Here is a 13329-nt window from a genome sequence, read left to right on the forward strand (position 1 = left end):
TTTTTGAAACTCTATTTCTCAATATCTTTAAACTGAATGTAAATAACAATAAATGATTTTTTGTGAATCAAAACATCTGATGCAATGTAAAAAAATAAATTCTTTTTTATAGAGCCTATACTCTTATATAGAGCCTATAACTCTTAGACATATTAATAAATGAATAGAATGGAATCATAGAAATTTGATAAATTACCTTGTGACAGCTTATACTTACCAATTACTACTCACAGTCATTATATATGTTTTATAAGTTTCTACCTTTCTTATGTTATTGTTGAAACAAATTACACATAATTTGTACATGTATGTACAGCTATGTGCAAATTATACAGTTATACAAAAAATGTGCATAATTTTAAAAAGTATGACCAACTTTAAAGATGTAATACATTGTCTATGAAATATGTGGTTCTTGCCTTATAATCTTTTTTTCATGGCATATTATAAAATTAATGACCACAATTTTTCATATTTGAAAATACACCGGAATTGTTTCAAATATTCATCCAAGGAATAACTAATATATCAATTTTATATCAAATTGTTTCCCTGAATCTCAAATTGAATATGATTTGACAGAACATCTGGAGTTTTTATATGCTGATATATTTCCAACATTCTATGGAATTATATTTGTAGTTCTTTTTTGAACAGTCAGAATACAGATCTATTATGATTTATTAAGAAAACATGTAAAAGAAATCTCAAATGTCAAAAAAAACCCTCCTGGCCATTTTTCCCCCTCATATTCCATTTAGTAAAGATTTCTAAAATATGCTATTAAGACTATAGTAAGTACATTTACACTGTCATTTAATAGCTAAAACAAACCTTTGAGATACTGAATTTTTTTTTTCATTTTTCCTCTTGAGAGAGCTAAAATTTAACAAGCTTAAATTTAAAAATTATACAGCAAAGAAACAGGAATATTGAGAATCTGTGAGTAAATATCCTGACTCATTAGTTTTCTCTTTATTTCCAAGTTATACTCTTTTACTCATATAGACTTACCATTTTATAAAAGATTAAATCATATGAAGTTAAAATAAACTAATATTTTCGTGTTTGCATTTTATACATTTTAGTATGCTTAATTATTTTACACTTTAACCTAATTCTCATGTATATAATTCAGTTTTTTTCAGAATAGAGATAAAAGAATTATAGAATATATTTACACTCTATAGTGGATAATAAATAAATAACATTTATATCTCTGAACATATCATGTAAAATGATTCGTACTATTTAACTCAACATTAATCTCATCATATTCTATATTCCACAGTGTAAATTCTGTATTTACTCTTTTACAATGAGCATTTTACAAGGGAGGAACAGAGCTTAACGCCCAGAATATTAATCTTCAAGAAAACTGAGATCATTTCCAATTATACAATTCATAAAATTAGCTTAACCTCCCAAGACAAAAGTGTGTGTATCTATAATTCAGGTACTTAATTAATTCTAGTCAAGAGGGAGGCTTCAATATGTCTGTCCCTGACTTTGTGTTTGCTAAAGAAAGAGATCTCATTATCCCAACCTAACCTGAGGAGACTTCGGGAGAATGTCAGAAGGGAGAATTCCATTATGCCTCCTCAAAGAGAGGACTATGACACTATTTTGTTTTGCAATGTGTCCTCTGTTGGGAATTTTTAGTTTCTGCTGTAGAATGAGTATTTTTAAATAAATACACCAGAGTCTAAGATGGATAGTTTGACCCATGATGCCTGAATAACATTGGTTCTGAAAAGTTCTAGTTGCCTCATTCCATAGTGATCAGCAGTCTCTCAAACTTTTAATTCTTTGTTTGAGGTGGTCTTTTTTTTTCTTTCTAAACCAGAAAGTCAGGACTATAACCATCTTAAGAAAAGAAACCGAGATGCTTAATATGCAATATGTTAATAAATGATATATTAAGCATGTATCCTAGGCCTGTCATTAGTGTCTGATGAGAAGCTGTTGTCAGTTAAATCTCATTGTTTTCACCCAATCAAATTAACAAAATGATAGTGGTATAAACCTATGGATACATAAGAAGCAGACAGAGAAAAGGCAGTGGGTTTATATTTTGTTAGGAACAGGGCACAGTGCTTCGCATCTTATGTTCCTGGAAGATCAAAGGCTTGACTTTAAAATGAAGAGTCAGTGATCACATATTTTACAAAGGAGCTGATTATTCAATTTACATATTAAACCTGTGTCAACTCTGGTACCTAGGCCTACACTGGATGGATAACACTAGGTATATAGAATAAAGACATTAGTTTGAAACTCGAAGATATCAGGAAGTTTCTGTGGCATTTTGGGCAAAATGATGGCATTAAGAAATTAGGAACTGAATGTCTTATGCGAAAAAAATCATTTAAAATAAAACCTTGTGGATTTCACGATACACAGTGTGCAACGGGAGTTGCAAACACAGAAGTGGATGCTCACAGTCAGCTATTGGATGGAACACAGGGCCCCCAATAGAGGAGTTAGAGAAAGTATCCAAGGAGCTGGGGGGATCTGCAACCCTATAGGTGGAACAACATTATGAACTAGCCAGTTCCCCGGAGCTCCTGTCTCTAGCTGCATATGTATCAGAAGATAGCCTAGTCGGCCATCATTGAGAAGAGAGGCCCCCTTGGTCTTGCAAACTTTATATGCCTAAGTATAGGGGCATGCCAGGGCCAAGAAGTGGGAGTGGGTGGGTAGGGGAGTTGGGGTGGGAGGGTATGGGGGACTTTTGGGATAGCATTTGAAATGTAAATGAAGAAAATACCTAATTAAAAAAAAGTAATTGAGAGTCTAGTACAGAAGGCTGTGGCCCTGAAAATATTGAGGGTAATCAGTGATCAAATCGTTTTGCTGTGGAAGATATTACTTTTACATAAAGAACATTATTATTTTCATCAGGGAAGCACATTTAGCTAGAAGCATTTCTTTAACTGAATCATATAGTCTTTATTCTGTGGGTTTCAGGAAACATATAATAACGTGTACCCAACATTTAGCAACCAACCAGAGAGTGCTCAAAAATCTTCCTCGTGTATTCTTCCTTCTGGATCTTATTAGCTGTCACAGCCATTTAACTATTTTACTTTCTTCATAACCTTACCTTTTCTACAATGTTATCTACTTAAAGTATTACAGAATGGATCATTTCCAGTTTGCCTTTTGCATTTTAATAACGTGTCTTCTGGTTTAGACTTCTCATGCAATTCTCGAGTTTGATAGCCCATTTCTATTTAGTGCTCAAGAAAATCCATTCATTCATAAGTCATATATCTAATTTGTCTAGTCAGCCACAAAAATAGACTTGGATCACTCTCATTGTCACAAATAATAAATGAAGGTGCAATAGTTATCTATATGGAGGCTCTTTTGTGGAAATAATTTTTCACTATGTCTACATTGATATTGTGTAGTATAAATCTTAAATTACACCACAAAATATTGAATGGTTAGTGATGAACTATGTAACTGGTTCACAGTTGTTATTTGAGTATTAATTCTCAGTAGTGAGGAAGGAGAGTACTTGCCACATCCAAGACTAAGTAGTATTTGTGGTGTGATAATTCTGTGATAAGTTCATTTTGTTGCATATAATGTTATATTTTAGTGTGGCTCGTAATTCTTTGACAACCTAGGTTCTAGAACTCCTTGTACCATCCTCATATCTTTGATTTGTTAATGTTCCCTTATGTAATTGGGTTATTTTATATTGTTGAATTCCTATAGTTCTTTGCATGATTTTATATTACAATATTATTTATCTGATATCTTTTTTGAGATGTTTTAATGATTTAAAAATATGATGTTATTTGGAGGAGAGAGATTTAAATTTAATTCTAGTTTATTATATTAATTCTTAAGTTCTAGCTTTAGTTTGATATCCAAAACTCATCATAATGCCTAAGGTCATCAGAGTTTTTGCCTGCTATTTTCTAAGAGGGTTTTTTTTTTTTAGTTTTGTATTAACTTTATATTATGTTTATGTCTGTGATTGATCAATTTTAAGCTTTGAGCCAGTGAAAGATCTGTTCCTGGATTCCTTTATTTTGTAGGTGAATGTCTTGTCCTTTCAGGAGAGATCATTTGTTTTGTGGAAGGTTTTTTCTTAGCACCGTAGTATCCTGAGTATCGGTGCAAAAAACCCAGATTGATCTTTGAGTCTCCCACATATTGATACTTAATGTTGGTAAACAACCTAATTATTCTGACCTATTTTCCTGCAACATCATATTAACCATATTTCTATCATCTTACTGAACTAGTTATATTTAATAAAAAAAATTCATCAATGTGTTTGATACAATGTTAATAAGTAAATATATATATTGTATTTATTTAGATTCAGACACTAAGTTCATTCATTAAAGGCACACATCTATTTACAAAGATAAATAGATATTAGGTTTAAAAATTAATGTTCCTTTAATTAATTAATTTATTTATTTATTTATTTTGGGTTTTTCGAGACAGGGTTTCTCTGTAGCACTGGCTGTCCTGGAACTCACTTTGTAGACCAGGCTGGCCTCGAACTCAGAAATCCACCTGCCTCTGCCTCCCAAGTGCTGGGATTAAGGGCGTGTGCCACCACGCCCGGGCAATGTTCCTTTTATTTAGATGATATAAAAATGTTCATGTATTTTCCAAATATTATCTTAGTATTACTGTGGATGAAGTCCTCTTCACAGAGAATTTAATTAAACAAATAAATATTTATTTGGAAAAATGAATATATTTAGATAGATGAGATTTTTAAACTATGGTTGGTTCTGTGGACTATCTCTTTAAGGCTGTGTTTTCATAAACATATTCTCTGAACATCTGCATGAAGTTGAACGTACAATCATCCAAGCAAATTTTAGGTGCAGATGAATTAGATGCACATGGAGAATATAGATGGTTATTTGAGAGTATGATGTTACAATCAAACTCAAGCAGGTGCACGTTTCAATGATCATGACTTCCATACTGAATGACTTCAATATAAAATCACTTTACAAAGTGCAGATGCAATTTCCTCAATTCCCAGTGCTTATTCTTTCATTCTTAAGTACTGCAAAATGGCATTTTAATGTTTTTAAGTAGACAGTTTGCCTCTACCTTTACATAGTTTCATTAGATTAGCAGAAGCCTCAACAACAGCCCTATATAACACACTATCCTGAAAAAGTCCCATGTTCCCCAAATCACCTAGTAATCTCTTCTTGAGTTATCAGTGAGGTATCTTAGAGAAAATAATGCAGAATTCCTCAAGGTGGTATTATCATATGTGCTCCAAGCACCTGGGATGAAGCCAGATGACACATCGAGTTAAAAGACTCTCATTGAGAAGGCTGGCTAGATGAATGTCTCATTAACTCTATATTGTAAGTTCTTAAGAAACAAACTCTCTGAAATCACATACACAAGGATATATAACAAACGAAACACAGGAACAATGAAGTATTGATTAAAGTATTTTTTCCAAATTCCATTCTGTTTTAATCAGTTTCCATTTTTGTCAGCCATACATCAACAGATGAAGATTTTAAAGGAAACTGGTTGTGGCTGGAAAGGCTGTTCAGTGATTAAAAGTACTTGCTGTTTTTATAGATGGCCAGAATTTGGTTTAGAGCACCCAGATTAAACAGCATCCAATTGAGTGGAACTCTAGTTCCAGGGGGTCCAATTACCTGTTTGGACTTTGTGGCACCTCCTCTCAATGTATATGCACATACATATTTATAATTAAAGAAATTAAAGAAGAAATTAGGCAAGTAAAGATATATTATATTTAATTAATGAGTATATCTGATGTTTCATTTTATTAAATGACTAATTTCTATGCTTACAATTTGGTGAATATTCAGCAAGGATTTGAATGGCCAAAGAGGCAAAATATTCCTCTAAAGTCAGTGTTTCTAAATGAATTTGTTTGACTTGATGTTAACCTTGCTTTGATGTCAGGAAAGATAAGCATAATAAAAGAAACTTTAAGTGAACGATTAGTCTGTGAGTACGAGTTTGCATATAATTGCTTTGAATTACATTGAGTATGGTCCTAAGTAGCCCATGTCATTGTCAATATCATATTTAAAGGACTACAGACAAGGGGGTATCCTAGATTCAAACTACAAACAATGTAAGATTTATACAGTTTGTACAAAATATAAATTGTTATAATGATATAGGATGAATAACCTATTCAGGTTATGATAATGTCCAAGAAAAGATTTCAAGAAAACTGTTAAGGCTGCCTAGTGCTTTGTTATAGGCAATGGTCTATTTTTGTGTGTATGTTTCAAATGCTACTCAATATTTATTATCTCTTTTCCTTTACACATACTAGTAGGAAAAGAAACAGAGAATATTTGAAGCATTTATTCCTAGGTTATGTTTGTTTGCTCCTTCAGCTCCTCAAGCTTACAGAAAAGGATACGTTATTTCCTCCAGGATTCATTCCAATCTCTATTATAAAATTTTGGTACCTACAGTTCTGTGCCCCATGATAATTCCACTTGGTGAGTCATTAAAAATAGAAGTGCTACAAACTTCCCAGGTCAATGGAGCATTATCTTGCTTCTCCAAGTTCTATCCCTGATAAGACGCTTGCCTTTGGAGGCAGGTACAACATCTACAAATGCTTGCATGCAATTTAATATTAAGTGACTGCCAAAAATCACAGCTTTTCAGCCAATATTTCTTGAATTTATGAATGAATTATTTACATTCAAGATTCTGATGAATAACTGGTGATGTCAAGTTTCTTCATACAAGCAAACCATGTCTAAAGTTACGTCTTTAATAAATTCTAAAAAGCTACAGGCTTATTTTATAGTGAATTAAATGCCTACTACATCAAGCAATGCATGCAATATCAGTTATTTTAATGCTCATATTAGTTTAAACTGAGCCTTCACCATCTGTTCCATCTACTAACCATGAATGTAAAAGAACACATTTTCCTATTACTTTTGTGAAATGTGATATATAAATGATTTAAATACAGTTATATACTCATGGAGTCTTGCGGCATGCAGCTGGCATGTGGCTCCCTTATGTCACAAACAGAAACAAAAGAGAATGTCTGCTTTATCTGAAAAAGGGGCTTTTGTGCTATCTGTGGTTTCATTTTAGGATAGTAGAAGATAATTTAAAAAAAAAAAAAAACGAAACTGAAGGGTTTTTTTTTTTTATTTGATATGCCTGTCCCCTCTATATTGTTAACCAATGTGTTCGTCAGAACATTCAATTTCTCAACTATTTCATTAAATTCTGTGACGTTTGAGCCACTGAACATTTGTGGATGCTGAAATATTTTGTGCATTTGTGAGTCTTATTGATACCACTGGGGATTTGCATAGAGGTATAAAGGCACACAGAAGAATTGTTTACTCTGCTCAGTTAAAATATAATGTCTGGAAAGAAGGGCCAATTAAAATTTAACAAAATTGCTTCATTTGGACTGACAACACAGACTTACTACAAAAATAATTAAGGAGAAATAAGATGTGAGCTTTCCTCTAACTTGTCACACCTATATCCATTCCCCATGACAATCATTGCAACAGTTTTCAGACCAGTGGCATTTTGGGGAATAATATTCATGAAAAAGTCATGAAAGGTAATAAAAATTTATATTTAAGCATCATAGGAAATGGGAATTGACAGGGAAAATGTGCCAAGGCTTTAAAACTCTTTCACATTGTGTTAACATAATGTTTTCTTCACTCCATGAATAAGATAAGTTATAGTTTTCGTTGGCATGTAAATTGAGAAAGTAGACGATTTCTTCCATGGTCTGGTTTACTCTCGACATTTAGTGATAACATTAAAATGTGGGAAGGAGTAGAAATTCAGCGTTTTAACTGCTGTGAGTTACATCCTTGGCTTTTATTGCTCAAAGGGAGAAAAAAAAAAACTGCTTGCATTTTTACTTACCACTCTGATACTGTCAGATACAAAGTGTTTTTTGTTTTGTTTTGTTTTTTAAATTAGTTAATATAGACAAAGTCTGCAAACATAGTTAAGCATTGCCTTATAGCATATCAAATAATGATGAGGCTAAAAAAGTAGATAGACAAACATGGGGAGTTCAGTAAAATTTCAATCAAAGTAGCTCATAAATATTAAGGATAAATATGATATTCATAAGGTGATATGTTCTATTTTTCTCTTTTATTTGTGAGAAGATAGTACAATTTTACCATTTATCTCTTCCCTTTCTTCTCTCAAGACTGCCCCAAATGCCGCTCACTTCCTCTATTAATATCCATAGTATCTTAGTTTTCATTGCTTATTGTTACATATGTAAATATATTTTGGATACATATACATTACTAAATATAACCCTCTATATCTATGTAATTTTACGCATTTGTATAATTGTAGGGATGATGGTTTGGTGTTGGATAACCAGTGGCTGTATTTCCTCTGGAGAGACTTTTTCATCCATTCTCAGCATCTCTTAATTGCCTGTAAATCTGTATATAGCAGCAGCTGTATGGTCGTACACATACACTGTGCCTAGTTCACTGGAGCTGTCTTGTTCAATTTTTAAGTAGTCCTTACCCTTAGTCAAAGAATCTTCTCTCTGCAACAGAACATTTAGACAACCAAACTATGTAATTTTAAATATGAAGATTTACTTGTTCATGAGAATATTCTAGTTTTGCCTATGCGAGGTTTAAGAATCAAATATTTAAAAATTGACTAACTAATTAGGGAAAATAACTCAATAAATTAGCGTGGCTTATATTTTGTTGTCAATTCTGCCCAGGAGGTGGGAGGGTGTTTACATTCTTGGAAGTTGTATTACTTCCAAGACGCTCTTAGGATACAGAACTTGCATCCCACGTCCTCAAAACTACTATAGTGTTGACAACTAATGACTTTTAAAGATCATTAAGTATAAAGAATGTAATTATGAGAGGAGTCATTCAAATAAAACTGTGTCCTTAATTCATATAAGTTTTATTTATTCCAGCTTTATTTGTTAGACACAACTTGCTTTTGGGATGGGAACTGGGAGGATGCAAAGGGAGCTTTAATTCCATGAGTAAACACATGGAATTACTACATGCAGAATTTTTGTAGATCTAGAAAATTGTGTGTGTGTGTGTGTGTGTGTGTGTGTGTGTGTGTGTGTGTGTGTGTAAGAGGTAGAATGACAGATAGATAAATAGATAGATAGATAGATAGATAGATAGATAGATAGATAGATAGGTAGGTAGGTAGGTAGATAGATAGATAGATAGATAGATAGATAGATAGATAGATAGATAGATAGATAGATAGATAGATAGATATGTGTGGGTCAAAAAGTGGGGTCTCATATCTGCTTGGGGCTAGGGCCACTGGAGCTAGGGCAAAGAAGAATATTTGGTTATTTTCAAATGTATCACAGATTGTTGAAAACTATGGTTGTAGACTGAAGATAAGCTTGAAACACTACCACGTCTAGTCTGATATTGTTTATCAGAATGTTCTGTAGCTCTATCCACTTTCACAGAAATGACATAATTTTAGTTTTTTATCTATTTTTGTTATACATAATAATACGTTTACTATTTATCCAAACGGATAAAGTACCACTTACAAAGCCTCACAGTCTTTAAAGCACTTCTCTGCACATATGAGGGACATGATACTCTTGTAGTTAATGCTGGATTAACAACTTGATCTACCTGTCAGTTCATCAGCTTAAATATGCAGTCTTTTACTAATACAATCACAATGTATGCTCCAGTTATAATTTGTCTTAATAATATAAATCTTTATATGATTATATACCCTGATCACACACCTATATAGTATCCTCATATATCTGAAGCAACCATATGTTCTTTTTTCTCCTTCCTTTTATTGAATATTTTCTCATACAATATATCCTGATTACTGTTTCCCCTCCCTATACTCTTCCCAGGTCCTCCCCTCCTCTTCCTCCCTTGAGATTCAGTATAGTTTTTTCTGTCCTTAGAAAATAACATGTTACTAGGTGGCAACAACTGAACATAACAGAAGTATAATACAGCAAAGCACAACATACTGAGGCTAGATCAGGCAACAGAGAGAAGGAAAAATGCCCCAAAAGCAGGAACAAAAATCAGAGACCCACATTTTCACAGACTTCATAGACCCATAAAATTGCCAAACTAAAAGCTATATTATCTATGCAGGAGACTTTGTAAAGACCCATGCAGGCTCTGGACCTGCTGTTTCAGTCTCTGTAAGTTCAATGGGCCTTGTTTAATTGATTCAGAGAGGTTTGCTCTCCTAGTATTCCCCTCGGTCTCTTACACTCTTTCTGCTTTTCCTTAGGCAGGGTTCCCTGAGTTCTGAGGGGTGGGACTAAATAGAGGTATCCCATTTAGAGCTGTTGTCCAAGGTCTCTTTCTGTTGCAATACCTCACTGGAGGTCTCTGAGTCTGTTTCTTCTGATGCTGGAGGAAGCCTCTGTGATCAGGGTTGAATAAGTAAGCCACTGATCAGAATGTATATATATGTGTGTGTGTGTGTGTGTGTGTGTTATATAATAGAACAGAATATATTTTTTCAATTTTTTTTTCTTTTCTTTTATTGAATATTTTCTTTATTTACATTTCAAATGTTATCCCCTTTCCTGGTTTCCCTTCAGGAAAACCCTTATCCCATTCTTCCCCCCCTGCTTCTATGAAGGTGCTCACCCACCCACCTACCCACCTACTCCACCTCCCCTCACTGGCGTTCTCTTATAATATATTTCTAATACTCCTTATTCCTAGTAGTCTCTTCCTTTACTTCCTCTGTCAATCATATCTCCCATACTATTATTACACACCTGACCTGCCTAATCCAGTCCACATGCAAAATCTGTTGTTTTCTCCTCCCAAGGAGAACCATGTGACCCCTGCCCAAATTATTCATCTGCTTCTAACCTTTCTTCTTCTACAGATAGTAGCTTGGTCATCATGTATTTAAAGCCTAATATCTACATATAAGTGAATGTATACCATATTTATCTTTCTGAGTATGGGTTATCTCAATTGGAAACATTTTCTCAGTTCAATCTATTTGAATACAAATTTCAGGATATATATATATATATATATATATATCAGCTGAGTAATACTCTATTGTGTAAATGTACCATATTTTCTCTATCTATTCTTTTGAAAAGGTATATCTAGCTTACTCCCAATTTCTAGATATTATGAATAATGTGGCAATGAAAATATTTGAGGAAGAGTCAATTTTTTTTTTTGGTAATTTGCCCAATTCCATATGCTCCTTTGGTTATTTGCCCAAGCATGGTACAGCTAGATTCTAAATTAAACAGATACAAATATTCCAAGAAATGAGCATATTGATTTCTATGGTAGCTGGACAAGTTTGCATTTCCACTAAGAATGAAGGCATGATCCTCTTATTTCACTTGCTAGTCAGTATGAGCTGCCACTTGTGTTTTTGATCCTAGTCATTCTGACAGGTGTAAGATAGAATCTCAAAGTGATTTTGATTTGCATTTCACTGATGGTTAAAATGTTGAATATTTATTTCATGGATATTTCAGTGTTTTTCTATGGAGAATTCTCTGTTTAGATCTATATCCTATTTTTAATTGGATTATTTGTTTCTTTTTTCTGATTCCTAATTTCTTGAATTGTTTATATATTTTACATATTACTCTTTTCTCAAATGTGGAATTGCAAAAATCTGTTCGTATTTTGAAGGTTGTCATTTTTATCTAGTTGATTGTATCCTTTGTCTTACAGTTGTTTTTCAGTTTCATGAAAAACTTATTTTTTTTTTATATATTCATTGTAGATCTTAGGGCCTGAGCCAATGATGTTCTGTTCAGAATGTCTTCACCTGTACCAGTAAGTTCAAGGTTATTCCCAACACTCTTTTCTATTAGGTTCAGTATATCTTGTGCTCTGTTGTGGCCTTTGAATTGTTTTGGCTTGAGTTCTGAGCAGGATGATAAGTATGAATCTATTTGGATTTATTTCCACGCAAACATCCAGTTTGACCAGCATCATTTGTTCAAGATGCTTTATTTTTTTCACTATGTTAAATTTCTTCATCTTGTTGTGTTGCTTTTTGATTGTCTGGTTGGTTAGTTATTTGAAGGGAGGTATTTTATCAAAAATCAGGTGACCATAAGTGTATGGATTTATCTCTTTGTCTTTCTATCCATTCCACTGATCAATGTATCTGCTTTTATGCCAACATTAGGGATTGTTTGTTTGTTTGCTTGCTTTTTTTATGATAGCTCTGTAGTATAGATCAAAATCAGCAATGGAGAGATCCTTAGCAGTTCCTTTATTGTTCAGGATTGCTTTAGCTCTCCAATTTTGTTTGCTTTTGTTGATTTTGTTTATTTGTTTGTTTGTTTTGACTTTTTGAGTTTTTTTTTTTTTTTGGTTTTGTATTTAATATGAGGTTGAAAATTGTCCTCAATTGAATAGCATTCACTTTTTCATCTTTACATCGTATTTATCCTTTTATCTTTTAATGGAAAATTGGTGGTTCCATTTGAGGATCACTATAAATAGGCTGCAATAAACTTTAGTACATTTATTTACTTCATTTAGTGAATAACTTTCTTTTAGTCAAATACAAAAAGGGGGGGATTTTCAGATTCTATGGCAAGCATCATTTTCATGTCTAAACAAATTTCATGCTGCTATGCTTGTTGGGTGATGATTTATATTACCTCAAATGTTTATGAAAGTTTCCATATGTTCACAGGCACTTCATTTTTGTCTTTATCAAGACAGTCAGGGATACAGAGAAACCCTGTCTCAGAAAGAAAACAAAAACCAAAACCAAAATCCAAACCAAACAAACAAACAAAATACAGATACACTGAATCTAATAGAAGAGAAAGTGGGGGAAACTCTAAAACACACGGGTACAGGGGAAAAGTTCCTGAACAGAACATCAATGGCATATGCTCTAAGATAAAGAAAGGACAAATGGGACCTCGTAAAATTGCAAAGGTTTGTAAGGCAAAGGACACTGTCAATAGGACAAAATGACATCCAACAGATTGGGAAAAGATCTTTACCAATCCTACATCAGAAAGAGGGCTAATATCCAATATATAGAGAGAAGTAAAGAAGACACACTCCAGAGAATCAAATAACCCTGTTAAAAATGGGGTATACCAATAGAATAGAATTGAAGACCCAGAAATGAACCCACACACCTATGGTCACTTGATCTTTGACAAGGGAGCTAAAACATCCAGTGGAAGAAAGACAGCATTTTCAACAAATGGTGCTGACACAACTGGTTGTTATCATGTAGAAGATTTCGAATTGATCCATTCCTATCTCCTTGTACTAAGGTCAAATCTAAGTGGAT

At 33.2% G+C, this 13329-nt stretch overlaps 1 protein-coding gene across 3 annotated transcripts in view; it reads left to right on the forward strand.

The window, feature by feature from the left end:
• The window catches only part of Mgat4c (MGAT4 family member C), a 671730-nt gene that overhangs the window by 291541 nt on the left and 366860 nt on the right, over nucleotides 1-13329 (forward strand). Inside the window, exon 1 of one of the 3 annotated variants that reach the window (XM_029482260.1) lies at nucleotides 11808-11837. The exons of the other annotated variants lie outside the window; for them this stretch is intronic. The gene's annotated coding sequence lies outside the window, so the exon portion shown is untranslated. Of the gene's footprint in view, nucleotides 1-11807; nucleotides 11838-13329 lie in introns of those variants that run through there. 3 annotated transcript variants of the gene reach the window in all.

This window comes from Mus caroli, chromosome 10, assembly GCF_900094665.2.
Source record: "Mus caroli chromosome 10, CAROLI_EIJ_v1.1, whole genome shotgun sequence".
NCBI classification, from domain to species: Eukaryota; Metazoa; Chordata; class Mammalia; order Rodentia; family Muridae; genus Mus; species Mus caroli.